Source organism: Chelonoidis abingdonii, chromosome 14 (assembly GCF_003597395.2).
Source record: "Chelonoidis abingdonii isolate Lonesome George chromosome 14, CheloAbing_2.0, whole genome shotgun sequence".
Classification (NCBI taxonomy): Eukaryota; Metazoa; Chordata; order Testudines; family Testudinidae; genus Chelonoidis; species Chelonoidis abingdonii.
Genome location: NC_133782.1, coordinates 9375649 through 9401146, shown reverse-complemented (window position 1 = coordinate 9401146; position 25498 = coordinate 9375649). Strand labels below are relative to the sequence as shown.

Here is a 25498-nt window from a genome sequence, read left to right as displayed (position 1 = left end):
AGCACAACATTGAAACTGTTAAAGAGACATTAAAGGGGTAATTAAGCCATTTAACAGGCATTTGCCAACCCCAAGGTATATACTGACAGGTTTCAGAGTGGTAGTCCTGTTAGTCTGTACCAGCAAAAACAAGGACGAGTCCTTGTGGCACCTCAGAGACTAACAAATTATTTGGGCATAAGCTTTTGTGGGCTAGAACCCATTTCATCAGCTGTCCACGAAAGCTTATGCCCAAATAAATTTTTATACTGTCAGTTTCTGACTTTACTGACAAAAACAGTTGTGCATTAATGTAATATTTACACAGAACATGTCAGTCTACAGGACCTTAGTTTAAAATTTGCTTTAAAAATATTTCATTAGTGAGCTGGTGAAGATTATAAAATCACATTTCTAAAAAATGCTTGCATAGAGTTTTAGATGCACAATCATCTTTAGCCTTAAATGCGTGGATCTTCAGACATACAGTTTTTTAAATAAATCCTTCAAAAGACCTCCCTTATCTAAAATACACATTTTAATTACTATAGTTAAAAAAAAAGTGCTTCCAAGTCTTCCTGTCCTTTCTGTCCATCCCTTCACCACCTCTCCCCCCACTCCCCACTGAAGAGAGCCCTTAAAGGGACAACAGTCCTTCCCTTCCAGATAGCTGGACAAAGAGTTTCCCTTTCTTTACTTCTGACTATCCGATGAACTAGTTTTAAAAGAACCCTCCAGCAAAATCAGTACCTTAGTAAGACATAAAATCCTTGTTATACCTAAAATCTTTGGAAACATATTTTTTTAAAGTTGGTGAAATTTCATAACCATGTCTCTTGTTATGGAGATCACACAAAGTAAATTACTGTTCCCTTTTTCTAAAAGCAATGAACATTGTTATGAACACACTAAACCTCTCTGATTAATTTAAAATAATGTCTTTGTTTCAGTGAGTTAAATATGTAGTAATCTGGAATGCTGGCTTAAGGTTTGAGTACATTTAAAATATAAATTCAGCTTAGAAATACTGATTAAGAAAATGTAAAACAGAGAAGAGCTGCATCATGTATTCCATTATATGTAATGTTGTATTCAGCAGGACAGCTGACTCACCCTTACTACTAAGTTTTTGCAAATAAATCTCTGACAAACTTCAGGGCATATCAAAAAACCTGTGACTGACATTTTTTATTCCCAAATTTTAGTGCTTTTAATTAGGTACTTTCTCCATGAGGGAGAGAGTATGGGAGTCTCTGCGGGGAACTGTGACTCTCCGCCACCATGAGGCAGGCCGGGCATCTCATTATCCTTTGCTGTCAAGTCGCTCCTCACCCTCCCCCACCAGGCTGTGAGCTCGGGCTGCCATCTGGCATAGGGGCACCAGTTTAATAATACTGCGTAGGGCCCCATAAATCCTAAGGACGGCCCTGTCCTCAGTCTTTGGAGTTCATTCTTATAGGAATTAATTGCTATGTTAGTCTATGGGAGCTATTTCATCCTGCTGTTGCTGACTCAATCAGCAGATGGCACATTCCTGGTGGCTCCATATTGTCTAAAGTGGCACATTCCTGGTGGCTTTACACTGTCCAAAGTTTGTGTTTTTCATCCTTTCAGGTGATGGGGTGGATCCCAGTTTACCCTCCGGGGGTTGTCTGGTGGTCCACTTGACACATTCTTCGGCCGATGGATACTCGCTTTTTAGGTTGGCACTTCCCTAACCATTCAGGCATATTAAGCATTTATTACCATACATTCCATATCTTAACCATATTTTAATTTACTGTCTCCACCACTTTTGGGGTGCATGTTAATTCATATGAGACTCCCAGTCCTGTAATTACAGAGGGTGGAAGTCTGTTTGTTTACATTGTATCAATTACAGCTTAAGGCTAGCATAGTGTTTACATCAAGAACAAAGTCAATTAAATTGTTTGTAAGTTTTACATAGTAATAGAGTATCTTTCACAGGACAGATACAATCAATATTTTCTGCAGACAGGAGCTTACAAGTTTTAACAGAAGAACTAAAAGATTTTTGTACTTGGTGAAACTGGGGGGTCACTATCACTTGGGGGAATCACTGTTAGTACCTTCTTTAATATCCCTACAGACATATCTACCGCCTTTCGGGGAGGTGGAGTACTTAACACCGACAGAAGAAGCTCTCCTGTCAGTGTAGGTAATGTCTTCACTAAGCCTACAGCGGGGCAGCTGCAGCACTCTGTGTGTAGACAAGCCCTGTCAGTCCAGAGTTCCAGGAGCTGGCAAACTCCAAGGGCAGGGTACAGACTTGCAAGCTCTATCTGCCTTAATAAGGAGAATAGTACAAAATAGAGGGCATTGCTGGGTGCAAGCCCAGGCACCAATCACTGGATCACTACACGAGCTGGTAAAAAAATAGCAACTTTTTGGTGTGAGAGTTTTTTTGCAAAAAAAAAAAGTCATTTTTTGTCAAATAAAATAAGAATGGAATTTGAATGTTCTGACCAGCTCTGACCTTCACGTAAGCTGACTGTGGCCAGGTCTACACTGCGACTTTAAATCGGTTTAATGGCTGATATACCGATTTAACGCTGTATCCGTTCACACGACGTCGTCCTTAATATCGAGTTAACCGCCTCCTTAAATCGATTTCGGAACTCCTCCCAAACGAGAGGAGTAGCGCTAAAATCGATAGTGATAACTCGGATTATTCGTGTGGACGGAAATCGACGTTATTGGCCTCCGGGCGCATCCCAGAGTGCTGCAGTGACCGCCTCTGGACAGCAATCTGAACTCGGATGCAGCATGCAGGTAAACAGGAAAAGCCGCGAACTTTGAATTGCATTCCTGCTTGTCCAGCGTGGAGCTCTGATCAGCACGGCTGGCGATGCGTCTCAATCCAAAAAGAGCTCCAGCATGGACCGTACGGGAGATACTAGGTCTGATCGCTGTATGGGGAGACAAATCTGTTGTATCCAGCTCCGTTACAGAACACGAAACGCCAAAGCGTTTGAATAAAAACTGCAGGATACACAGCGCTGCGTGACAAGCATAACGGAAGCCAGAGACTCAAATGGACGCTCATGAAGGGAGGGAGGCTGGGTACTGAGGACTCCAGCTATCCCACAGTCCACAGCAGTCTCTATGAAAATTATTTGCATTATTGGCAGAGCTCCCAATGTCTGTAGGGTCAAACACAGTGTCTGGCGGTTCAGGGAACAGCTCCTCAGTTTCTTTCCCCCCCCCACAACGTGAAAAAAAAGGGTAAGAAAAATCATTCCTTGACTACTTTCTATGTCACCCTATGTGTACTGAATTGCTGGTGTACGGGACGCTACAGCACTGAAGAGCAGTATCTGCTCTCTTCCATCTTCTCCTCTCTGGTGGTAGATGGTCTGCAGACCTGCCCACCATCCAGGAGAACGCCTAAATGCTCAACATCGAGGGCAACATTGCTACCGCTAGCAGTAGATAGGACAGAACGGCTAATAACAAGCTTAATCATTGAAACTTGGGGCTCAAAATTTTTGCAATCACATTTGGATTGACTCGCTTGGCAATGAGTCAATTCCTCCCTTATGGTGTCTAAAAATAGAGTCCATTCTGCCTGGACTGTCATAGCCCTGGGAGGCTGCCTCCAAGTGCCTCCCCCCCGACATCATTTTCTCTCACTAACAAGTCTCTGTTTCTTATTCTGTATTCCTTAATACTTCATGACACAAACGGGGAGGGGAAATGACACGGTAGCCCAGGAAGGTTGAGGGAGGAGGAAAGCAACGGGTGCGCTTCTTGCAGGGGCAACCCCTGTGAATACTGACACGGAGCACCTGTGCTCTCTGATACACTGGATCTCTGTTACACTTGCCTATTATTCTAGGCAGGACAGTGCACCACTGACCGCTCTGGTCCGCAATCCAAACTCGGATGCGGAGTGCCGGTAAACAGGGAAATCCCGAGAGCTTTACAGTGACATTTCCTGCTTTCACGTGTCAGCTCTGATCACCACGGGTGGCGATGCAGTTCAAATGCAAAAGTATCTCCTGCATTGAACCTTACGGGAGATAGCAGATGTTATCGCTGTATGGTGAGACAAATCTCTTTTATCAGAGCTCCGTTAAAGAACAGGAAATGCCAAAGCCTTTGAAAATAATACAGGATACACAGCGGTGCGTGACAACAGTAACGGGAAGCCAGACACTCAAACGGATGGTCATGGAGGGAGGGAGGGGGTAATGAGGACTACAGCTACCAGTCTCCACAGCGGTCTCTGAAAACTATATTGCATTTTGGCTGCGCGCCCAATGTCTGCAGCGTATACACGGTGTCTTGCGTGGTTCACGGAAACAGCTCGTCAGTTTTTTCCCCCCTCCAGCACGGTAAAAAAAAAGTGAAATAAATAATTCCTTGAGTACTGTAAATGTCACCCTCTGTGTACTGAATGCTGCTGGCAGACGCGATGCTGCTGCGGTGAAGAGCAGTATTCGCTCCTCTGCCCTCCCCAGGGGTAGACGGCTGCCCAGTGAGTGCTCCTGGCTGAGTGTGGCCGGGGCTCCGGGGTGAAAATGGGAATGACTCCCTTTTTCTGACAGTGAATGGTACAGAACGCCTGGTAACTGTCTTCATCTTATCACCTGGGGGCTGAGCTTCATCAGACCCCTTCCTCTCTTGCGTAAAGAAAAGATTCTGAACTGCATGGACTGTCATAGCCTATGGTGGCTCCCTCCCCCTCATTTGATCTCAGTAACTACTCTGTGATTCTTATTCATGCATTCTTCATAACATCATGCCAACAATGGTGGGGGGCACTGCTGTGGTAGCCCAGGTAGGTGGGAGCAACGGTTGCGTTACTTGCAGCGGCTCCCTCTGTGAATACTGATGCGGAGCAGCTGCGCTGTGCTACACTGATTTTAATACACTGTATCCTATTCTGTCTGGACTGACTCTATTTTTTATTAACCGTAAAGGGCAGGATTGACCCAGTCCCAAGTGAGTTAATCCCCATTTTCCTTTCAAAAATTACACAGGGTTATTATCGTTCTGTCCCATTTACTGGTGAGTGTAACAAAAAGAGGGGAGATGGTAACAGTTTCTGCTGTCTACCAGTAGTACTGTACCATCTACCACCAGGAAAGGGAGAGGAGCAGATTTTCAAGTAGCAATAATCACACCTCAGATTACTTCATTGTTATGATACTGCCACTGTGCAAAGCTCTAATGCTCCTCAGTGCTGCAGATTCGCCTCTATCAGTAGATTCAGTAAAAAGAGGGTACATTGTAAGTACTCAAGGATTGCTTTATTTAACTTTCATTTCGTCTCGTGCTGGGGTAGGGGAAGGAAACTGAATAGCTGTTCCCGTGAACCATAAAAGACACCGTGTTGTAAGCTACAGACACTGGGCGCTAAGCCAAGAATGCAAATAGTTTTAAGAGACTGCTGAGGACTGTGGGATAGCGGGAGTCCTCAGCACCCCCGTTCCGTCCTCCATGATCCCCCGGCCCCTGATGCAATGTTAATGGTCACGGGGGTTCTGGGTAAATGTCGTCAGTCATTCCTTGCTCCGGGAAAACATCAGCAGACAGTCCTTTCGCACATTTTTCTCCTGGATTGCCCTTGCAGAAACAATAGCACGGCAGCACTAGAGACCGTCGGCTTTTTTGTTTTTCCCGTCACATTTGTGTACTAGATGCCGTGGAGACAGAGGCGACACTCGAGCGCTACACACCAGCATTCAATTGCTTTTGCAATGATAGCAGAGATGGTTACCAGTCATTCCTGTACGCGTCTACTGCCAGAGAAAACTGGCAATGACATGATGGTTATGTCTCTTCTCTGAACTGTCCGCTGCTATCATGAGTGCCCCTGGCTAAAATCAGCCGGGGCGCACAACGCAAAAGCCAACTTGGGATTGACTCACTGGCCACTGAGTCATCCCTCCTTATGCTGTCTAAAAATAGAGTCAGTCCTGACTACAAGAAAGAGTCAAAGCAGCAGAGAATCCTGTGGCACCTTACAGACTAACAGACGTCTGTTAGTCTATAAGGTGCCACAGGATTCTCTGCTGCTTTTACAGATCCAGACTAACACGGCTACTCCTCTGAAGGAAGAGTCAAGTGTATTAGAAGAGCGCAGCTACTCCATGGCTGTATTAACAGGGGGTTCTCCCGCAAGAACCCACTCATTGCTTCACTTCTCTCCCAACCCTCTGCAGCTACTGTGGCAGGGCCACCCCCCATTTCTGTCATGCAGTCGTGAGGAATACAAGAATAAGAAACATAGACTTATTTGTGACATAAAGGGGGGGGGCACTTGGAGGCAGGCAGTCGTGGCTATGACAGTCCAGGCAGGACATACTCAATTTTTAGAAACCAGAAGGGAGCGATTGACTCTGCCCCAAGTGAGCCACTCCCAATTTGGGTTTCAGAACCATTGTCACAGGGGCACTCATGATAGCATCGGACACTAAACTGTGATGCACTGGCCAGGTAAAAAGGAAAAAGCCTGAATCCCCGCGAACTTTGAATTCCATTTCCTGATTGTCCACCGTGAGGGTCAGCACACACACAGGTGACCACACAGAGCTCATTTGCACTCGTCACAATGCAGTCTCCTGATATCGAAGAAGAGCGCCAGCTTGGACCACACAGGAGGTTCTGGATCTGATCGCTATCTGGGGTGAGGACTCAGTGCTCACAGCACTGCGTTCAAAAGACGAAATGAAAAAGTTTTTGAAGAATTTCAAAGTCTATGGCTGATAAAGGGCACAGCAGAGACTCCCTTCAGTGCCGAGTGAAAGTGAAGGAACTTAGACAGGGTTACCAGAAAAGCCAGAGAAGCAAACGGAAGGTCAGGCTCTGAGCCGAAAACATGCCGCTTCTATGCTGAACTACATGCAATTTTGGGGTTCAGCGCTACCAGTGCCCCACCCCTGTCCGTGGATTCAGACTTTGGGATTGAAATATCAAGTGTTTCTGAGGATGTAGCCGAGGGGGAAGATGGAGACGAATTTGAGGATGAAGATGACCGTGGTGATAGCACACAGCAGTCCGTAAACCCCAACAGCCAGGATCTTTTTGAGACCCAAGAATCACAGTCCCTGCGCTCCCAAGCGAGAAGCCCAGACAGTGAAGCCATGGAAGCGACCTCCGGTAAGTGTCCCTTCATTCTGTACCAAACACGGATTAAAACAAGACGGTTTTTGTAGATCGCATTGACACCAGGCTTTTGCTGCAGTCGCAGCCATTACTGTTACAGGAAAATTTCGTTAACATGTCTGGGGATGGAGTGAAAATCCTCCAAATTAATGTCTCATGAATCGATCGTGGAGGAACTCAAAAACCCTTATGCTATATGAGAACATTTCTGGCCAAGACAGCCTTCTCCGTTCCCCCATAGTAGGTAACTTTTCAACGCCTTGCATTTTGCAAGACATTTGGTACTGCAGGCATTGAAGGCATTGCACTGAAGGCATTGCATATAAACAAACGATCTGCCTCCTGCGGTGCTATTGTCAGGAGAGAGATATCATCCATTGTTACCTTGTAGAACATCAGGAATGTAAACAGGGGGCAGACATGGCGATTTTGCTACTGGCCAGAGCGGGGGATGGGAGGAGGGATAGCGACGAGTTTTCAGCGTCTGGCAAGCAGGATTCTTCCCTGCTACCAGCAACGCGATGCGGGGGGTGATGTAGGGTGATCACTAGCAGCGATCGTATATGATAGGAGCCATGCGCTGTTGGTGGATGTGAAAGAGGGGGGTTTGGGCTTTGCAGGTCCTCTTAACAGGAGCAAGGCATCATATAGATCACTGTGTATATGAACGGCGGAGAAGTCAAAATTTTAAAGCCTCACTTACCATCGCCGCGTGGACGTACGTTTGCCGTACCTGCGTCTGTGTGTGTGCCACACCAGTCACACAGACACTGAATATTTAAACGATACAAAATGCGACCTTGTATAGAGATCACATGTGCTCTGTAAGGTGGATAGTGTTCTATGTGAAAGAGTACTATCATTGCTCTGTAAAAGGTATCTTTCCACATACTTATCACCCTGGTTTGCCTTCCCCATGCAGCTGCACATTTCTCAGAAGTCCCTATGCCATCACGAGGGCGTGCTGTGATACGGCGGAGGAAGAAGAAGACGCGAGATGAAAATGTTCACAGAAATTATTGAAGTAACACGCAATGAGAGGGATAAAAACAGAATGATTGGAAGGATGTGGTAGCAAAGTACAGGAAAGATGCCAGTGAACGATCTGAGAGGGCTAGGCAGGAAGACCAGCGTTGGAGAGAAGCAACGCTGGATCTGCTGCGTTCTCAAACTGAAATCCTCCAACGCATGGTGGAGCTTCAGGAAGAGCAGCACAGTAGCAGAGTGCCACTGCAGCCCCTGTATAACCTCCCTGCAAGCCCACGTCCATATCTCCCTCACCCAGACGTGTAAGAACGCGTGGTGGAAGGCTTTCTGCACCGCCTACTCCTCCACACCCCTGCAGAGTTCAAGGAAAAGGCTGTAATTACGCTACAATGTGCTTAGTAGCCTTTCCCTTCCCCTCCTTCCAAAGCACAGCAGTCAGGGACACCTTCCTAATTCTCTGCCTTTTTTTAGTTCCTTTGTAATACAGAATACATCGAAAGGGGGAGGGTGGGTTGCTTACAGGGAAATCTAGTAAGGAAAACTCATGATTTTTAACAGATGCATAATTACTTTTAATGAATAATAAATGATTTTTAAACGATACAGAATTTATTTCCTTCGCCAACCTGTAATGAAAAGGGGGAGGGTGGTGGTGCTTACACTGAATAAGTCCATCAAGTGCGGAGGGTTCATCAAGGGGAAGCAAACAGAGTCACACCGTACCCTGGCCGTGCTGAAACTCGTTTTCAAGGCTTCTCTGATGCGCAGCGCCTCCAGGTGTGCTCTTCTAATCGCCCTGGTCTCTGGCTGCTCGTACTCAGCGGCCAGGTGATTTGCCTCAGCCTCCCACCCAGCCATAAATGTCTCCCCCTTAGTCTCACAAAGATTGTGGAGCACACAGCAAGCAGCAATAGCAAGCGGGACATTGGTTTGGCTGAGGTCTGAGCGAGTAAGTAATGATCGCCAGCGACCCTTTAAACGGCCAAATGCACATTCTACCACCATCCGGCACTTGCTCAGCCTGTAGTTGAACAGCTCCTGACCACTGTCCAGGCTGCCAGTGTATGGCTTCATGAGCCATGGCATCAAGGGGTAGGCTGGGGTCCCCCAGGATAACTATAGGCATTTGAACATTCCCAACGGTTATTTTCTGGTCTGGGAAGTAATTCCCTTGCTGCAGCCGTTTAAACAGACTAGTGCTCCTGAAGACGCGAGCGTCATGAACCCTTCCTGGCCATCCCACGGGATGTGAGTGAAACGTCCCTTGTGGTCCACCAGTGCTTGCAGCCACCATTGAAAAGTACCCCTTGCGGTTCACGTACTGGGTGCCCTGGTGTTCTGGGGCCAGATAGGGATATGGTTCCATCTATGGCCCCACCACAGTTCGGAAAACCCATTGCAGCAAAGCCATCCACTATCACCTGCACGTTCCCAGAGTCACAACCTTTCGTAGCAGCAGCTTAACGATTGCTTTGGCTACTTGCATCACTGCAGCCCCCACAGTAGATTTGCCCACTCCAAATTGATTCCCGACTGACCGGTAGCTGTCTGGCGTTGCAAGCTTCCAGAGGGCTATTGCCACTCGCTTCTCCACTGTGAGGGCTGCTCTCATGTTTGTATTACGCGTTTCAGGGCAGGGGAAAGCATGTCACAAAGTTCTAAGAAAGTGCTCTTACGCATGCGAAAGTTTCGCAGCCACTGCGAATCGTCCCACACCGTCAAAACAATGCGGTCCCACCAGTCTGTGCTTGTTTTCCCGTGCCCAAATTCGGCGTTCAATGGTAGTAGATGCCCCGTTAATAGCAGTAGCTCCAAAACGCTGGGCCAGCGGTTATGGAGAATTCTGCTCCATCTCGTCATCGCTGTCCTCGCCCACTCAGCAAATAGCTGCCTCCTCCTCTCCTCCTGCCTTTGCAGTTCATTGTTCAGTATAGTCAGCACGAGAGTACGCGAGGTGTTGACAACGGTCAGGATACCGTTTGTGATCTCAGGGTCCATGATTGCTGTGCTATGGCGTTTGCTCAATGCACTCCGCGAAAAACGCGCCAAAGGGTTGTCTGCTGCCTCACAAAGGGAGGGGTGAGGCTGTACCAGCACCACCCGGGGCAATGTGTTTTCTGGCCCATCAGGCACTGTGCTCTCAACACGGAAGTGGACTATGGGATAGCTGAGGAACAGCTACCCACAGTGCACCGCTCCTGAAATCGATGGTAGCCTTGGACCATGGACACAAGCAATCGATTTTGTGATCGCATTGTGGACGCGCAAAACCAATTTTATAACATCGGTTTCGTAATATCGGTTTAAACTACTTCGAAATAATCGTGCAGTGTAGACGTACCCTGTATGTCTCAAAACTCCTGTATATGGTATAAGAGGAGTAGCTTCAGGTGGCCTAATGAACTGGTCAGGTGAATTTGAGTCACGGTTTAGTCTCACTCTGTTTTCATGCAGGGTGGGAGGAGCGGTGACTTTCCCTCACTCTGCATAAAGCATTGGAGTCTAGAAAATCTGTACCACGTTTGGAGTATCAAAGCCCTAGATAAATCTGGCATCCAAATCTTCATGGGTTTTTGACAAATGCATCATTATTCATCTTCACTTTTAAGAGTGTCCCTTTCTGTATGAAATTCAGAATAACGAGCTTCTAAGTGAGTTCCAAATGGAGGTTTTCATTGTCTGCTGAGGAAATAATGAGTTGCTGTGGTAACAGATGTGTATACAGGACGCAAATCTATTTATTTATGAATGTAGTATATTAGCAGTAAATTTCAAAATTATATAAAAAATAAGGAAACATTTTGAAAAAAAAACCAGTTCAGTAAAATATTTAAACAGTTTTTTAAATTTTATATTTAGGGTAGATTTTAACATTTTCTGTTATTGATTTCAGTATGATATAAGCTAACGCTGGATCTGATTCAGAGCCTAGTAAAACGAATCAAAAGACTCACCTTTATTCAGTGAGCTTTGGATCAAGCCCATTGTGCTGTGAAATGAATGCCAAAAAGCTTTATCCTGGTGTAAGTCAAATAGTTAACAAATATTAACACTACAGTCCTTTATATTAGTTCTCAGTTATCCACTGCTTTTGGCTAAACTCTGTCCATCTTCTATTTGGACAGAAGCAGGGAAAAAATAAACCACGGATTGTTTGTTATCTACAGCTATTTAACTCAGATGTATATAAGCCACTCATGCGAGTGAAAAAAGGTCTTATTAAAAAGTTGTGGAGGCAAAATTGCTAATGGTGTTGTATAATAATTCTCACTTCTGTGCCACCTTTTGTTCAGGAGTCCCCAAGCTATTAAACCTCATATCCCTCCTGTGAGATAAGTAAATATTATTGCTATTACTTACTCTAATTCATTTTATTGAATTATTTTACCCATTTCACAGAAGGTAAATGGAGAACCAATGAATGTTAGGGCCAAAATTTCCCAAATCGCTCGCTGATTTTGAGTGTCTCAGTTCTGGAACCCAAACTGAGACATCTTGGGCCTGGTTGAGCACCCACAACTCCGGCTGACATCAGTGGGAGCTGAGAGTGCTCAGGTGACTCAGGATGGGCACCCAATAATTGATGCACTCAAAATCAGAGGCTGCTTTTGAAATTTGGACCTTAAATGGTTTATCTGGATGCACCTTTCTTTGAAAATCCAGGCTATAGTTTAAACTTATGGGTGAAATTCATCTCCACCTCCTTGTAGAAAACCCCCAAATAGCAGCCTTTGTGTAGGAAACTTCTCAGGTGCTTGAGGTGACAAGTCTGCTACTCTCCAGTGCTTTTACAATAATTGGAGAAGTAACCCTGCAGATGAGTGTGCATTGTGAACTTTTCTTGCATAATTAGAAGCCCACTGGCCCTACCTTGAAGCCATCACGACCCCAGCACTTGTCTATGAAGCCCTAAGCCATCTGTGTCATTCACGGGAGACATAGGCTCCCCATTTGTTCCCATTCTCAACTTCACACCACTATGGTTTTCATTGGAGGTCTTCCTTGTTCCTTACATCAATGAATGAATTTCACTCTACATGTATCCATTAGAAATTTCTGAACGATTATAAAATGGTTTGAATGCTAAACCAAAACAATAAACACAAACCCGACAATGCCATTCTGTGAATACCCTGTGTGTGCCCCTCACTAATTTGTTTACATTATTGTTTTTATTTGCCAAACAATGAAAATATTATTGGCCTAGTTTGAGAATGGAAATTAAATTTTAATAGGATATACAGTAGTAATAAAGAAAAAGAGCGCACAAACAAGGGTTCTTCCTTGATAATTAAAAATTACAAAGTCATTACTCAGGCTTGCTTTCTGAATTGCTGAGTTAATTAAACTGCTTGTTTCTGTGCAAAGTCCTTACAGCATTCTCTCATTAAAATTCTACATTGTCAAAATGGGTAAAAGTGCGTCTACAATGACTAATTTTGTTTAAACCTTTGTCTTTACTGTGGGTCTTATCTCATTCCACAACACAGCTCACTTTGAAGAGACTTAACATATATTTGCCGAGCTGAGAGGGCAGAGAAAAGAAGTGACCACTTTTTGTAATATGTGTTCTTTTTCATTTAGATATTGAGAAGGAGATACTGGTACTGTGGGATACTAAAGTTCTGGTACCATAAAATGATATAATAAAGAAAAGTATTACTTTTTATGGCATCTCTATAGTATTAGGGAGAGGCATTTTTCAACAAATGTTAATCTTTAATCTTTATAGATTTTATTTTGTAGGAATAACAGGTCTGTAAAAGGCTTGTCCTGTAATCTTAGAAGGATAAAAATATAGTAGAGTTGGTACCACAGAGTACTTTATGGGGAAATATTATAAACTTGTTCAAGAAATATATATAAATATGTCATGGGAAATATATATAAAAACTAGGGCTGTCAAATAATCGCAGTTAAGTCACGCGATTAACTCAAAAAAATTAATCGCCATTTAAAAAATTAATCGTGATTAATCACAGTTTTAATTGTACTGTTAAACAATAAAATTTATTAAATATTTTGGATGTTTTTCTATGGTTTCAAATATATTGATTTCAATTACAACATAGAATACAAGTGAACAGTGCTCACTGTATATTATTTGTATTACAAATATTTGCACTGTAAAAATGATAAAAGAAATTATATTTTTCAATTCACCTCATACAAGTACTGTAGTGCAATCTCTTTATTGTGAAAGTGTAGCTTACAAATGTAGATTTTTTTGTTACATAGCTGTACTCAAAAACAAAACAATGTAAAACTTCAGAGCCCACAAGTCCACCAAGTTCTACTTCTTGTTCAACCAATTGCTAAGACAAACAAGTTTGTTTACATTTACATTCACTTTCAGGTGACATTGTAAACAAGAAATGGGCAGCATTATCTTCTGTGCATGTAAACAGACTTGTTTGTCTGAGCAATTGGCTGAACAAGAAGTAGGACTAAGTGCACTTGTAGGCTCTAAAGTTTGACGTTTTATTTTTGAATACAGTTATTTTTTGAGCATAATTCTACATTTGTAAGTTTAACTTTCATGGTAAAGAGCACTTTACACTACAGCACTTGTATTAAGTGAATTGAAAAATACTATTTCTTTTATTTTTACAGTTGAAATATTTACAATAAAAAATATAAGATGAGCACTGTACACTTCGTATTCTTTGTTGAAATAGAAATAAATATATTTGAAAATGTGGAAAACATTCAAAAATATATAAATAAATGGTGTTCTATTATTGTTTAACAGCACGATAAATCATGTTTTTTAAATCGCTAGAGAGCCCTAATAGAAACATTTTGCTCCCAATTTTAGGAAGCACTGCTATTTTGGACAGCACTTAAGGAGGTACTTAAGTGCTCGCCTGAATGAACGGAAGCCAAAAATGCTGTATTCATTTTTAATGTTCTACAAGCCATAATCCCAGAATACAAAGCTTGGGCCTGATCATGCAGCCCATATCCGCACATGTGCTACTGAAATTGATGGAAGTATTCTTGAAAGTAAGGTCTATTTACATGAGCAAAGACTGCAAAATTGGGTCCTGAATCATTAAAATAAATAATCAGAAGTATAATCCAAATATTGTTTTGTTCCTTAGTTTATCCTCCCACATTAGTCTCTCTTAACTTTTTATGTGATATCCAAATACAGGCCTCAGTTCAGGAAAGAACATAACATGATCAAGTCTGCTATTGTCAAGTCTTGGCCTAAAGGTGGAAGTTTAAGTAAATGCTTATCGCTAAGCACCTTTAAAGTGTTGTCCTGAATAGGATTGCCTCCTGAATTTCAGCCTTATCTATTAATGAAGCTCCATCTTTTTGTATATTGTTTTAGTGTATATGGCATCGCACCAGTTAAGAAATTCTTGGTTGCACTGACATTAAGGTTCCATTTACAAATGATGAGTAAAGATTTAATAAAACTTATAAATATTATAAGTATGTAACATGCAAGAAATGATGGTTATACGCCAGAGTTATAAGAAACCTACTGATTTGTTAGGCTTCAGAACAATATAACAATTGATTAAGCATTCATTAGAACAACTACTAATAATTTATTAACACTATATAAATCATTTATAAATGCAATATTAATATTATGCATATAAAGTATTTATAACATAGAATTATAAAGTATAATAAAAAGTTTGACCAAAGTTTCTTTGTCATTTTAAAAAACAAAAGTGAACAAAAAATGTAGCTCTGCTTAATGTGCGCTCTTCTTTATTTCTAGGTAAGTGTCTCAGGTCTTAAAGAGTGGAAGTTTCCTTATGTATGGTAAATCAAAAGATATAAGAACATACTTCGCTGTTCCAGTTCTCTGAGCACTGGAAGGTTGGATACCCTGTGGAGAAGTAAGGCCTGTATTATTCTCAGTTTTGATATACTTTTTTTTATGGTTTTTCAGTATTTTCTGAGTTTGTGACCACATGTTCATCTCCAATTTTGTGCCCAGGCAAAAGTTTGTAGGTTTTGTATTCTCCACACAAACGCTTTTTGAGGGAATAGTTTGTGCAAAGTGGACATGTAAATTCAGAGCCCAGCTTGATGCTGGCTGAAAATGGAGCCTTTAATTAGAGCAGAACAAACTTTGGAATTTGTTTTCGTCCCAAAACAGGATGAAAAGTTGAAATGTAAAAAAATTTGGAACAGAATTCTGAAAAATTTTGTTTTAATTTGAAATGTTTTGATGTTTCTGAATCAAAACATTTTTGCTATTCTGATATTGATATTTTTCACTTTGTTGAATTGACTTGAAATGCTTCCTTTTGAGTCAAATCAGCATTAAACAGGAGCCTGGAATATAAGGCCAGGTCTACACTGCGACTTTAAATCGGTTTAATGGCCGATATACCGATTTAACGGTATGTCTCAAAAACTCTGTATATGGTATATAGAGGAGTAGACCCTTTCAGGTGGCCTAAATGAACTGGTCAGGGAATCTGAGTGCACGGTTTAGTCTACATCTGTTTTTCATGCAGGGTGGGAGGAGGGTGACTTTCCCTCACTCTGGCATAAAGCATTGGAGTCCTAGAAAATCTGTACCAAACGTTTGGAGTATCAAAGCCCTAAGATAAATCTGCATCCAATATCTTCAAATGGTTGCTTGACAAATGCATCATATTCATCCTCACTATTTAAGAAGTGTCCCTTCCTTGTATGAATTCTCAGAATAACGAGCTTCTAAGTGAGTTACAACACTGGATGGTTCTCAATTGTCTCTGAGGATAGAATAATGAGTTGCTGTGTATAGAGATGTGTATTACAGGACGCAAATCTATTTATTTATGAATCTAGATATATTTACAGTAAATGTAAATTATAATAAAAATAAGGAAACTATTCTTGAAAAGAAAACCATTCAGTAAAAATGTAAAACGAGTTTAAAATTTTATATTTAAGGTAGATTTTTAATTTTCTGTATTAGATTCAGTATGATATAAGCTACGCTGGATGCTGATCAGAGCCTAGTAAATACGAATCAAAAGACTCACCTTTTATCAGTGCAGATTTGAATCAAGCCGCATGTCTGTGAAATGAGAATGCCAAACCACCAGCTTTATCCGGTGACAGTCCAAATATTTAAAAATATAACACACAGTCCTTTATATTAGTTCTCAGTTATCCACTGCTTTGGCAAACTCTGTCCATCTTCCTTTTTTAATGGGAAAACAAGAAAAAAAGCCAAAGGGGGGAAAAATAAACCACGGATTGGTTTGTTATCTACAGCTATTTAACTCCAGATTAAATATAAGCCACGTCAATGCGAGTGAAAAAAGGTCTTATTAAAGTTGTGGAAGGCACAAATGCTATTGGTGTTGTATAATAATTCTCCACTTCTGTGCCACCTTTTTTCAGGAGTCCCCAAGCTATTAAACCTCAGATCCCTCCCTGTGAGATAGTAAATATTATTGCTATTACTTACTCTATTATTTTAATTGAAATATTTTACCCATTTCAATCACAGAAGGTAAATGGAGAACCAATGAATGTATGGGCGCAAAATTCCCAAATCTGCTCGCCTGATTTTGAGTGTCTCAAAGTCTGGAACCCAAACTGAGACATCCTTGGGCCTGGTGAGCACCCACAACTCCGGCTGACATCAGTGGGTAGCTGAGAGTGCGCAAAGGCTGACCTCAGCGAAGGCACCCAATAATTGAATGCACTCAAAGATCAGAGGCTTGCTTTTGATTTGACTCTAAAATGGTTTTATGCTGGATTCACTCTTTTTGAAAATCCAGCCTATAGTTAAACTTATGGGTGATATATGCATCGCCACCTCCTATGTAGAAAACCCCCAAATAGCAGCCTTTGTTGTAGGAAACTTCTCTAGTGCTTGAGGTACAAGTCTGAATACTCTCCAGTGCATTTTACAATATAGGACGAAGTAACGCCTGCAGAGTGAGTGTGCATTGTGACAACTTTCTTGCAATAATGAGAAGCCACGGCCTACTGAAGCCATCATCGACTTCGCAGCCTTGTCTATGAGCCCTAAGCCTGTGTTGTCATGCACGGGAAGACATAGGATCCACATTGTTCCCATTCTCACTTCACACACTAATGGTTTTCAATTTGGAGGTCTTCCTTGTTCCTTATCATCATGATGAATTTCTCAACCTACAGACTCACATTAGAAATTTTGAACCGATTATAAAATGGTTGAATGCATAAACGCAAACAATAAAAAGCACCAAACGTCCGACAATACTGCCATCTGTGAATACCCTGTGTGTGCCCCTCACATAATTTGTTTACATCATTTGTTTATTTGCCAAACGAAAGATAATAAAATATAAATTATTGGCCTACGTTTAGAAGGAAAAATTTTAATATGATATACAGTAGTAAAAAGAAAAAGACGCACAAACAAAGGTTCTTCCTTGATAATTTAAAAATTACAAGGAGTCATTAACTCAGGCTGCTTTCTGAATTGCTGAGTTAATTAAACTGCTTTGTCTGTGCAAAGTCCCTTACAGCAATTCCTCATTAAAATTCTACATTGTAAAATGGGTAAAAGGCGTATCAATGACTAATTTTTTAACCTTGTCTTATGTGTGGGTCTTTATATCATTCCACAACCAAGCTCACTTGAGAGGACTGAACCATGATACTCTGCCGAGCTGAGAGGCAGAAAAAGAAGTGACCGACGTTTTGTAAATATTGTTCTTTTTCATTAGATATTGAGAAAGGAGATAAACTGGTACTGTGCGGATAACTAAAGTCTGGTACCTTAATGCTAAAATGAATAAAAAGAAAATAATTACTTTTGAGCCACCTATCTATAGTATTAGGGAGAGGCATAATTTTTGCACACCAAATGTTAATCTTTATCATTATTAGATTTTATTTCGTAGGAATTCAAAGGTCTGTAAAAGCTTGTCCTGGTAATCTAGACCAGGAAAATATAAGTAGTACGTTCGGTACACAGAAGTACTTTTATGGGCACACATATATAAATTGTTCAAAGAAATATATGATATTAAGTAAATTATGTCATTGGGAAATATGATTAATATAACTAGGGCTGTCAATAATCGCAGTTATAAGTCAACTGCGATATAGACTCACAACAAAAATTAATCGCTGCCATTAAAATTATATGTGATTAAGATCACAAGTTCTTTCTTATATAGCAACGTTTAAACATATAAACATTTTACTAAGATTATTTGCATATTGTTGTGCGATTGGTTAGTCAACATTATCATATGATTTACAATAGCAAGGACGCGCTAAACCGATTTTATTAGATCTGTTTTGTAATATCGGTTTAAGCTAATTCGAAATAATCGTGCAGTGTAGACGTACCCTCAGAGAGAATGGGGATATCAGGCTCTCTGACTGGGTGTCCTATGATGCACCACACAGATTGGTGTACTGGGTCCACATTGCATTGTGGGAGATGTTGTTCTTCAGGGAGCCTAGTCTCTAGGAGACAATGTGGGCTTGAGGTACAACTCCCATAGGGCAATACATTAGGAAAATACAGCTTTAATTTTCTTTTGGAACTGATTTGAAACATTTCCAGTCCAATTAATAAAACAAAATTCCAGTTTGGGTTGAATAGGCATATTTCATTTTGATTTTCCTGACAGAACATTGAAGATGTTCAGCAAAATCAAAATTTTCCTATGGGAATGTTTGCTTTTGTGGAAACTGCATTTTCCGTCATAAAATTCCCGACCAGCTCTACCTCCAGTGTTAGAGGGAGGAGGTGGGAGGGAAGAGTGTACACATGTTTTGGGGCTTAATCCTACCAGTGGGCAAGGGGTGATGCTACTACATAGATGGAATCCACAGCTGTTCTGAACATACACTGGACTCACTGGTGCAGATCCCCAGCTGCACCATTTGGAAAGCTGCGCATTCTGCTGCCATGTAGTAGAGGCCCATGTTGTCCCCACCTCAGCAAGCTGGAGAAGTGACCCCAGACAGAATCCCCCACCCTGTACTGTTGCAGAGCCATGAGCTCCTCTGTGTTGCACACATCACCTGTCCTCTGTTGCATGGGTAGGCTTTGGTTCATGTGCTGCTCTACGAGGTCCTCACCACAACCTGCAGTGCTCTGCACATTCAGTGGTGCTCTGAGATCCATGCAGCAAGAATCAAGCCATTGTTAGTGAAAGATAATGCTTCTGTATTCTCCTTGGTTAAAGCAAACTGGAGTAGAAAAATGGTCAGTGAACAAGAAAAAGCAATTGATGTTGACTGTCCTATCTTAGAAACAGTCAAAGCAAGCTATTAGCGCTATGTTATCAATATCTATAATAACCTCTGGGGGAACGTCTATCTAGTGTTTATTTTTTCCACAGTGTATCATATGTTTGTTATTGCAAGGTGACTCACCTGAGCTGTGCTGCTAGCATTAGGGTTTTCTGTTAGACAACCACTGAAATATTATTAACTATTAACTATTATCATTTTCACTGGTGGCAATTAATTATGATAGAGGCATACAAAGTTTTTGCATGCTGCCTGTGAGTATTTTTTTTTCAGTGCTGAGATGTACTGTTTGTTCCAGGGTAGATTAACTGGAAGAGTTCATCACCAAAAAATTAATTTCAGGATTTTGTAGGGTGCCATGTGGTAGTTGCCATCTCGGATTGTTGTTGTTGTTTTCCAGAGAAACAGTGCGTTCACAGCCAATACATCCTCTTTCATTCACACTATGAGGGCTTGCCTTCAGTGCACTGTTAGCCTAAAGTATAACTCAGCTGTTGCCTCTGACCTAATTTATGTGCACCCACAAAAGGCTCTATCTTAAATTAAGTGCTGCTTTAAATTCGAGCTGGCTGTACCGTCAGGTGGTGGGGGTTGAAGGTCAAGTGCTGCTGATGCTGGAGTTACGATTGCAGTGGGGACTCAGCTACAGTTTTCTGCTGATACCAACACCCTCACTCAAGGTAGGCTAACGTGAGTGTAGATAACTCCATCTATCACTGCAGTGAAGAATGTTGTTTATGAGATTGAATGTTAGTCCCTCCATCTTCCACTGTGCTTGGGCCAAAGACAACGTGTTCACTCAAATACCAGCAGCCCAAATGCCATACCGAAACACTGATGATATTTATTGTATTGGTGATGAAAAAACGGGCTGAACTGGTCCAGTAAACAGTGGCTCACTGAGATGCTACTTTTCTGTGGAGGTTGCCACCTGGTGCTACAACGCCTGAGCTGTAAGAGTGTGAGTCTTTAGCTCTTGTGGTTGCAAAGATAACCAGCAAATGTAAACTGAGTATAAGTGATACAATGACGTCTATCTTTAGTCTTCAGTCAGCCTGAAACAATATCTCTGAGAGGTGTGAATGGTTCAGAATCCTCTGTATGGGTCATTAACAATGCAGCCTAATTATTACAATTTAAGTGTCAACACTTTCAATTGTTTTACTGCTGACTGAAGCATACAGTGAAACTAGAGGATGAACATGTTGTTGATATCTGCACAATCTGCTCATTCTGGTGTCACAAATGGCAGAGGTTGGTTTCTGAGCAGAACCGGGCAACAATACCACTACTCTCACATGCCCCCGCTCCCAAAATTCAGCCTCTCCACAAAATATTAGTAACCAATAATGGGTGGGGACGGGGAGGATCCTGGTGCCAGTGCTCTTAAATTCACTGCAGCATGAATGATCTGACAGGGGTTGCTCCAAGGATGGAGCATTTCCTTCCTTCACCCTGAGACTGAGTTCATGATTGCTGTAGTACTTTAGAAGATTAAAGAGCAGAAGCTCTCCATTTGCTTTTGAACCCAGATTTCTGAGATGGGTCAGTACAGTTTGCACTGTATAACAGATCCAGGTGCAGTACTGACCCTTCGTATTTTACAGTTAAAATCAGGTGGCTGTAATTTAAAATAGGCTTTGGGATATTATTTTACACAAAGAAAGAGCTGAGAGATAAACACCCTAGTTCAGCTCAGATGTAAATTGTAATTGTGGCTTTACAGTGTATGTATTAGAATATTGACACTACAAATATAATTACATTGATTCTTTACTGATGGCTATAAACAGTGACATTTCCCTTGATCTCTGAACAGAGTTAGTTATAAAAGACATGCTCCACTTTTATATTCACGCATTGCATTCTCATCACTTTTGTCTCTTACTCCCTGAGGGCTTGATTTAGAAGTGTCTGATTTAATGGGGGGAAAAAAAAAAAGACGAAACGACAAAGACAGCAGTTCAGAGCATTCCTAATGTAAAAGAAGGTGTTTCTTTTTGATTATGCTGCTCAGAATTCATTGTTTTATATTTTAATATTTTGCTTAGTAAATATGACCTTGGGCTATTTTCATTGTTGAGATTATTTTTAAATGTATATCTGCTTTCATTCTTGCAGGGACTATTACTGACGTTAAGGCATATTGAACTGATTTGATTTAACTTATCACTCTTTAAAGTTCCCATCAGGTCAGCAAACTGAAAAGAGCTTTTCTAAGGAAGGGTAGAAATTGGACATGGGAACCTTGGAAATTGCAAATTTACTACTGGCAAATTTGAGTCATAAAAATCAGAACTAATCATGAGTACAACATATATGTTTTCAGAATTACTGCTCTCAACCTACGTTAGTAGCTTGGCCTTTCATGGTAAATTCTGTGGGCAGACCAAAGAGAATGTAAAAGTTGCAGGTAACTCAAAGTGCATGCAAATTTCACATTCTCCCTTTCCTGTGTTTTTAGTGAAGGTCTAGTAAGGTCTAGTTAACATAATAGCTGAGGGAGTCTGAGAATCTACTTTCTAACTGTGCAAAAATACTGATACATTTCTGCAGACAAGACTGAATTATGTCTGCTGTAATGGGACACATACTGTTTTATGTGATTGTCACAAAACCATTATGAAAAAGCAATAATAGAGTGTTGAACATACCTCTGCTAGTAGACTTGGCCACCTGAAAGAGGAAGTTTGCCTCACTATATCCTGCAGGAGTTTTTCTTCTTTCTTTTTTTTCCCTGACTACCTCTGTAAATTAATAAAGGTGGGAAATTGTTGTTTTTATTATTATTGTACTGCATTGTAGAACCTATTATCTCAGGCTAAAATCGGGGCCCTACTGTGTGTGTTGTTGTACATGCACAGAGATTTTATAATCTAAACAGACAAGACACATACTATGTGAGAAAGGAAGTATAATTCTTCTCTAGAACTAGTCAAAAATTTTCATTTTTTTTGTATTGAACAATGGAGTTCCACTGATGAGGACAATTTTCACAAAGGAGCCACAAACCATTTTTGTAGAGTTTTCCATTTCAGAATTGTGAGACAATCTGACTTTATCACAATTGATTTTGGTTTTTTTCTTCCCCCCTTTTATCCTGCACAAGAAAAAGACAAGAAGGGGCAGAAGGAGGGAAAATGCTTTTCTCCCTTCAGTTACTTTCATTTTCATCTCCTTCACCTTTTTCCAGGAGGAAATAAAATGAAACAGAGGGATTTTTTCCCACCAGAATGAAATGAAAGTTGTTTTCAAAATTTTTTATTGAAAAACAAAATACCTAATGAAAAATCTCCAGTGAAACAAAAACAAAAATTTCCATCAGCTCATTTTACAGTGGGGAACTGGGGCACTGAGATTTAAGGCTGGGATAATCAAAAGATTAACTCCTGTTAAATTTCAGTGTGAACTGAGGTCACCCAGAAAGACCCATAACACAGATTGAATCCAGATCTCTTGAGCGCCCTTCCAGAACCTGAACCACAAGACCATTCTCCGTTGTATTAAAAACAATGACTGCCTGACTAGTAATTACTTGAAAGTCTAGAAAACACCAAAAATATAGTCACAGAAATATTGCAGTTTAATAAAGCCGCATTAGATCAATATTGGCCTGCTGCATATTATTACCACATGTAGATATTAATATTGGACAAATGGCTAAATACAGGATACTTCTGATTTCTATACCCTAGGATATAAAATGTGATTGTCGCAATTTATTTTAACCCCCATGCAGTAATTACTTGGAAAAATACAAAAGTCCGGCCTGCCTGAGGTCCCAGCTGGGGAGGCTCCCCCAGCCCCCCCCAATTCCTCCCCTCCCCCCACAGAGCTCCAGCGTGCCGTGCCGCTGGCACCAGAGCAGCTCTGCAGCTCCTGCCACTCTGAGCAGCATGGTAAGGGGGCTGGGCCTGGGCTGGGAGGAGGGGTTGATAAGGGGCAGGGAGAGGTTGGAGGGGGCGGTGGTTCTGGGGGGGTCATCAGGGGACAGGGAACGGGGGGCTTGGGTAGGCGTGGGAGTTCCAGGGCTCTTTCTGGGTGGTGGTGGATGGGGTCGGGGCAGTCAGGGGACAGGGAGCGGGGCGAGTTGGGTAGTGGTTGGAGTCCTGGGGGGCAGTTAGGGTAGGGGGGTCTCAGAAAGGGGTGGTCAGGGGACAAGGAGCAGGGGGAGTTGATGGGTTGTGGGTTCTGAGGGGGGCAGTCAGGGGCAGGACGTGGGTTGGGGTCGGATGGAGGGGGGAGACAGGCACATGGGGCTTGTACTCACCATACGGTTCCCTACTAGGTCTTTGGTGGCACTTTGGTGACGGGGCGGGGGGGTGTCTTCACTCACTCTGGGTGAAGGACCTGCTGCCGAAATGCCGCCGAAAACCTGGAGCAAGTGAAGAACCCACTCCCACCCACAGGCGATGTACCACCAAGGACCTGGTAGGGAACCAGTTATTAGGATTTTGGGAGCTCATCACTGGGTATTTCCAGAAACAATTTCTCTGACTTCTTTATAACATTGTCAGAATCATTATCCTTGAGTATGTGTGCAACAAGATCAAAATAATTTGTAACTCAGCATGCTAAATATACTGTCAGTTCTAAGATTCTAAGAATGATCATTCTAGCAGAATGCTATAATCAAGCCACCATGTTGTTTAGCCTTATTTAAAGATGTTTTTAAATATTTGTTTTTTAATCTTATTTTAGCAAGCTGCAAAAGGAGTCTTTGTCAAACTAGGTTAGAAGTTTACCAAACACTGATAGTGTCTTTTGTGATGAGACAAATGCCTCTAACTGCCTAAACACAGCTGTACTGTAAATCAGTCAGCCTTTAATCACAATAACAACAGTTGCTGACAATACATTAAAGGATTTGTAAATCTCACCCATTTCAGGAGCCTGCCTGCTTATACTTTTAGGAGCACAACTAATAAAGCTGCTGGTTGTGTGAGCTCTTGTTCTGTCTGGTTATATATTTTTAAAAAATTAGAAGATGTGAAAACAAGTAAAGGTAATTTTTATATAAAAATTGGAATAGTATTTGCCAGTGCATCTCATTAGAAAGATTGTAGAGCAAAGCAGAGCTGTCTTGATTATAATAACTATCTTTCAGATAATGCAGCATTATATGAGCACTTTACAATTCTGTTTTGTAAGTAGATTTTTTTAATTATTTTTATTTTATTTTTAGTTCTTCACTGAAGTCTGAAATCTAAATGAAAATGGTCTGCACTTTTGACTATGACGAAGAAATGCTGCTGTTTCTGTCTGTTTGAATGGGTGCCTCTAGTACAAAGTTTGTGATGCTGTTGGGGGGAAGCCATCAGTAACTGACACAGTAGACACTGACACGGAAAATGTAGCCAGGGAGACCTTTTATCTCCAGAAAGATGGACAGCTCTTTCTATAGCAAATATAATGGCAGATGGGGATAGAACATTTCCTGACCTTTCTGTAAATACTTATTAGTGCTGTTGAGTATTCAGCATCTACAAATACTTTTGGCAGCAATTTCCTTCATTGTCATTTAGCTGGGGCTCAGATGGTGTGTGTCTGATATCTGAGCAGTTGTAAATGATCAAAACATGGAGACCTGGGAGAAGGGTCAGAAATTGAGGAGGAGCATGAGCTGTTATAGCAGGGATAAAAGAAAGACAGGACAGAACTGGGCGGAGGGGTTGGGTGTCAAATCAGTATCTTAGATGTCTGCGTACTAATGCAAGAAGTATGAGAAATAAGCAGGAAGAATGTGAAATGCTAGTAAATAAACACAGCTATGACATAGTTGGCATCACAGAGACTTGATGGGATAATACGCATGACTGGAATATTGGTATAGAAGGATACAGCTTGCTCAGGAAGGCAGGGAGAGAAAAAAGGGAGGAGGTGTTGCCTTATAGTATATATTAAAAGTGTATACACTTGAACTGAGGTTGAGATGGAAATAGGAGACAGACTTGTTGAAAGTCTCTGGGCAAGGATAAAAGATGTAAAAAACAAGGGTGATGTCATGGTAGGGGTCTACTACACACCACCTAACCAGGAAGAAGTGGATGAGGCTTTTTTTAAACAACTAACAAAATCATCCAAAGCACAGGACTTGGTGTTGATGGGGGACTTCAACTACTCAGACATCTGTTGGAAAATAACACAGCAGGGCACAGATTATCCA

At 41.6% G+C, this 25498-nt stretch overlaps 1 protein-coding gene and 1 pseudogene across 2 annotated transcripts in view; one reads left to right on the top strand and one right to left on the bottom strand.

The window, feature by feature from the left end:
• Positions 1-25498, top strand: part of CDH4 (cadherin 4) — a 706159-nt gene that overhangs the window by 205027 nt on the left and 475634 nt on the right. The gene's annotated exons all lie outside the window — the stretch shown is intronic.
• Positions 5044-5172, bottom strand: LOC142047786 (U4 spliceosomal RNA; annotated as a pseudogene).